The following is a 6,000-nucleotide window of genomic DNA, read 5'->3' on the forward strand; positions in this document are numbered from 1 at the left end:
TATATATATATATATATATATATCTTATTTATATTGTTAAAAGATGAAGAAGAACTTGCTAGTTGTTATAAAATTGTATGTAATGTGAAGTAAAATTCTATATAAAGTGTACGCAGAGGCATCGTTAATACATATCCAGGTTTGTTTTTACAATATGGATAAAATCACAATGTGGAAAAAGTAAATTTTTTATTTCACTGCAAAATTAAACGTACACTTCTTAATATAACATATCCCATGCATTTAACAATTCTCTTATGCCTAAAAAACCAATCCTTGCAAAGTTGGCTATAAAAAATTAAACCATCATAAAATTTGCTTGTCTCTCTATAGACTATTATTACATTCACACAGTAGTAGTGTAGTTTTTCCTTTTAAGTTTACAATGTTTTTTACAGTTTTTTTATTTATTAAAGACTGAGTAATAATTTTTTCAGACAAAATGTGAACTTTATTTTGTATTTGTTTATCGGTAATAAAAATTGTTTTTTAAAACAACTTTTTATTTGAAGTAAATTTTATTTTTATATTCTATTTTTCAAAAAACTGTAATAAAGAGATTAAAATTTTTAAAAATTAGTAATTTCAAAAAATGTGACAAACTGAATCATAGTAATTTAAATACATATTTTTTTCACTAAAACAAAATTTCATTCATTCAAATCGGTAGAAATTAAATTGAAAACTATACAACTCAAAGTCATTAAAAATAAAAAGAATAAATTTGAAAATAATCTTACAGTATCTAATATCTGCAAATATTTAAAATATTTATATAATGGAGATATAACGTTAAAAATGCTAAAATTATTGATTGAATTGTACTAAATTAATTGAAGTTTATCTTTTAATTTAAACAAAACAAATATCACATATGAAAAATTAAAATAATGTTGTAATGAGATGTTGGACAAAATTATCTCATTGAGACGATAAAATAAAAAAAGAACTAAATATATATAAATATATACATATATATAAATCATTTATTTAAATAAAAAATTAATCAACGTAAATGAATAATTTTAGATTAAAAATTAGTTTAAATTACTTTTCTTAAGTGAAAAAAATAAAAATAAAAGAAGAAAAAGATTGACGAATGCTGACCACGTGTTTCTTACCGTAAGAGGGGACAAAATAGCAAACATAATGATAAAATATGACCTTCTTTCTAACGGTTGTCCATAAAGGATAGGTCGACTAATTATGATTTTTTTTAATTATTAGCTCATATAAAGTATTTTTTTAACAACATACCTTGATTATGTTCTTTTTTAATATGTAATGAATATTATGATTAAAATATTAATTAATTATTTTTGAATGATAAACTTATGAAAATAATATCAATTGTTAATAAATTTATTATTACAATTAATTTTCTTAATTTTATTATTTATTCAAAAATCGCATATATTTAGAGACGATCTAGTATATTTTTATAATAACAATTTTCTTAATTATTATGATTTACTCAAAAACATCGTATATTAAATGACAAAGGTAATATATATTTATAAAAGACTTAAATATATTTTTAACGTTCTAATTTTATAAATTATGAATTTAGACCCTTTATTGTTTTTAGTAATTTTGATCCTTCGTATATGTCTTTCTGTGATTTATTCGCCCTTAGTACTTGTATGTGGTTAAATATATTTAAAGTTCACAATAATAACATACAAAATTCACACCTAATTTATCTCTTTCATTTATTTCTTTATCCCAACTTCACTTTGATTGAAATGATGCATCTTTAATTTTTATTGTCTACATCGGCAATCATAGTTCAAAAGAAATATCATACTCAATCGTAACAAAGTATATTTCACTTAAAGCTAAACTATTTCAAGAATCTCCACTTGAAACTAAACCACGTCAATAATGTTCACTTGAAGTTAAAACACTCAAATAATCTATACTTAAAACTAAACCACTTTAAAAAAATTCACTTGAAGCTAAATCGCTAAAATAATTTATTCTACATGTTGAAAATCTATGATGCAACTTCCACATTGGCTTTCTCATGAAGTTATTCAGTAACCACATAATTTCACAGTGCACCTTACATTAATATCAACCAATGTCCATGTGTTAATCAATACATTGTGTAATAATGATTGTATCAGCACATCTTTGACTTGAATTTTACACAAGTCATACTTGATTGATTCATCTATCAAATTTATCTATCGCATAATTCACAACAAAACTTAACATATTGTAATCGTGCATCAGGTAAATTTTGCAGGAAAGAGAGGTGAGCCACAAATAACTATGTAACAACCCCATAATTCCTTAGCCATAACCTCACTTAAACATCACTTCTACAATATAACATTTATTTTCTAATGTGGAAGATCAGACAAAGTTGCAACCACATAGCACACTAAAAACTCTATTTTCGTTTATCAAACCAAAATCTCTTATGTCAGATGTTGGGAAAATAATCAAATAGTAGAATTTAAATAACAATCAAAACACACACAAAATAACGTGGAAACTCCAAACTAAAGAAAAAACACGACCGTTCTCTAATGAAACCAGAAAATAACACTATGAAAATTGTTACAACATATAGACTTCTCTTAAACTCTCTACGGACCTTAGTACACTAACACTATCAAAAACACGTATTTTAAGTACATTGCACAACACTCTAACACAAGAGTATTGTCAAGGAAAAAACATTTTCGATGTATGTTTTAATGACAACAAACTTTATGGAATAAGTGATTAAGTTTTATGAATGGCGGTTTACTAATGATTGCACTTGAATTTTGTTTAAGGAACATGAATTGCATAAGTGAACAAGCAGGAAGCCATTCACTTCATCAAAGTGCATAAGTATACAATCAATAATGAAATAATCTCAAAAGAAATGTATCATATATCAATCATTCAAGAGAATGATTATTATATTTATACAACAATCAATGATCATACTATGCTATAAATCAGAAGCAAGATCACTTGAAAAAAACAAGATCAAATATGAGAAACAAATAATGTTTTGATTGTTAAATAGAAAGAATGAAGAACATTCTTGATAGTATTTTGAAAAACGAAGATCATTCTTGACAGAATTCTGAAAAACGAATAATGTTCTGGTTTTGACAACTTTAATCAAAAAACATTCTAGTTTACAAAAAACAAAGTCTTCTTTAAATCAAGATTGATTTGGGCTACAAAAATACATCAATCTACGTTGCAAATCACCAAGGAACATAATTATATACTCAAGATCATTTTGGACAAATTATTTGCATAAGATCAACAAAAAGCAAAGCAATGCATAAAGAATAAAAAACAAGACTAATCCTCAAAGTTGATGGCTAAAGTAAGCAAGTACAATCTGGACATAAATGATAAAGTCACTGCATCACTGACACGCATACAGAACATAAAAGTTTGGCACGCAGCAAGTGTCATAATTGTCAAAATCAAGCAATCACTCAAAACAGAAACGAAGAATGTTCTCCGTTTTCACATCTTTAATCCAAGAACGTTCTGGTTTAGAAATAACAAAATCTGTTGTAATTTAAAATCAACCTAGGCTACAAAATTACATCTATCTACACTACAAAACATCAATATTTATCATAGAGGAATTTAATAATCTATACAAGATTATTTTGGATAGATTTGATCAAATAGGATCAACAAAGGCAAAGCAAAACATCAATATCAATCTTTAAATTCATGAGCTATGAGCAAGGACAACCATGATAACAAGGACACTGTTGCTATACTTTTTTGCAGAAAGCACATCATGTTTCTGAGACAAATGATTCACACACAACAACTGTCAAAATCCAACACTCATACAAAACAAAAAACGAAGAATGTTCTTGTTTTACAAAAGAACATTATGACTTTAATTCTTTTTTAAAAACAAATTAAAACTGATAATTTTCCACAATATAAACCACATATTAAAGAGTATCAAAACTGCTCAAATTAATTGTGAATCACATAATTCGAGCCGAATGCCCAAAAGAGAAAAACAACCTCAAGATTGATCTCCAAATTGATGAGTTGTGAGCAAGGACTCAAGTACATTGTACTTACAATATTATGCAGAAAGTTCTGCATAAACTTGACTCAAAATAGTGTCATCTGACATGTGACAACTCATTCACTCACTCATTCACGTTTTCCATGAAACCCAAAAGCAATAACGTTATTTGTTTTGTCAATAACGTTATGGACATCAAATAAATACATGTTTAATTGCTTTAGAATATATCTGACACTTGTGAAGTGTGCCCAACATATATAGTAATTTTAAACTGAATATTCAAAGCCTTTTAACATCTATAAATTGAAGATCAATTGAAAAATGAAGGTAATTGTTCAATTTACAAATCTACCAACACTTGTTCAAGTAACAAGTCAAAAAAATTCTTCAAGCAAACTTTATCTCTCTTCACTATATCTTTGGATCATTATTTATTGAGTTTGTCTTTCATTTATCTCTCAAATGTTGAGAAGTCTATCTTTAATGTTAGATTGAGTGTTTTGTAAAAATTATTTCAAGGTTGAAAGGTGATTGTAAAAATCATTTATAGGTTAAAAGATGAAGATTGTAACAGATCAAAGTTGATATGGACTAGTGGTGTAAAAACCAAGAACGTTATCCGTTTTGAACACTTAGTGAAAAATCTCACGGTTGTGAGGACTGAACGTAACCCGGATTGAGTAAATCAAGATATATCTCTGTGATATCTCTTTCTTTGTCTCTATTTATTTATAGTCTTTTGATTATCAAATTAAATAGATAAATTAAATTGTGTGTTTTTCACTAATCAATAATGTTCTCCGTTTTCTATTTTCATAACCAAAATTGATCTCGAGTTAAATTCTTTAAGTTTTAACAGGAAATTTTAAAAAGGTGAAATCACAATTCAAACTTCATTTCCTTGTGATTGACATTGCTACTTCAAGTAAATGATAAAATAAATGGATCATATACAAGCTTAAAGTGTTTATGATTAGTGCAAATTGCAATGAAAACTATAGTCATATATATAATCTTGAACTCTTTATTCTTTTACAATTTCAAACAATGCGAAAGTCTTTTAAAATCTCAGTTTCAACCAAACCTAAATCTTAACTCCTCCTCTTCCTCAACCTCCATCAACTCCTTCAAACAAAAGCCACAAACCCATCCTTAAAAAACTCAAAATAAAAATATTTCTAATTCATATTTTTTGGAACTTGTCGTGAGTGAATCCCCCATGGATTCTTTTTTGGTCCTTGTGGATCCGAGAATGCCTTGTTGTTCTACAACAGGTCATTAGAGGATTCAAAATCCTATGTATAGTCACTTAAAGATATTACTTATTTCGTCGCAAATTGTATGTCACTTTTGCAATTTCATACAACGTAAGAAATATAGCTTAGAGAAGTCGCCTCCATTAATGGTATAAGAAATAAAAATTAAAAAATTAAAAAAAGATGGAGTAATAAATATTAAATGACATAATAGAAAAATAAATATTTATGGTTCATTGGTATTGTACAACGATATATAATTTAGAACAAACATATTTTACTATAATAACATATAATTTAAAATAAGATGAATAATATTTTACAAGTTATTGTGGTAACGAGAAACGAGATAAAACACATGCATTCAAAGATTGTATTTTAGCACCTACTATTGAGAAACAATATACGACTACTATTGAGAAACGATATATGAGTTTAGAGCTAGTTTTGGGGAATATAAGTGAGGAGTGTGATAAAGAGATTTGTAAATTATAATACCTCTCTTTTGGTTTTGAAAAAGATTGCAAATAGATATTGCTTGATTTTATGTGTTGGTGAACAAAGCGTCGTTTCATTCCAATGTTGGATGTTACCACAATTGAAGTTGCTACACAAAGATAAGGGGGGTGAATGTTGCACTCTGAGCAAAAGCAGAGAAAGATTAAAGAAAATAAAAATGGAGAACAAAGTTTGAGATTAAATGGAAATTTCATATGGCTAGAT

Source organism: Cicer arietinum, chromosome 6 (genome assembly GCF_000331145.2).
Source record: "Cicer arietinum cultivar CDC Frontier isolate Library 1 chromosome 6, Cicar.CDCFrontier_v2.0, whole genome shotgun sequence".
Classification (NCBI taxonomy): domain Eukaryota; kingdom Viridiplantae; phylum Streptophyta; class Magnoliopsida; order Fabales; family Fabaceae; genus Cicer; species Cicer arietinum.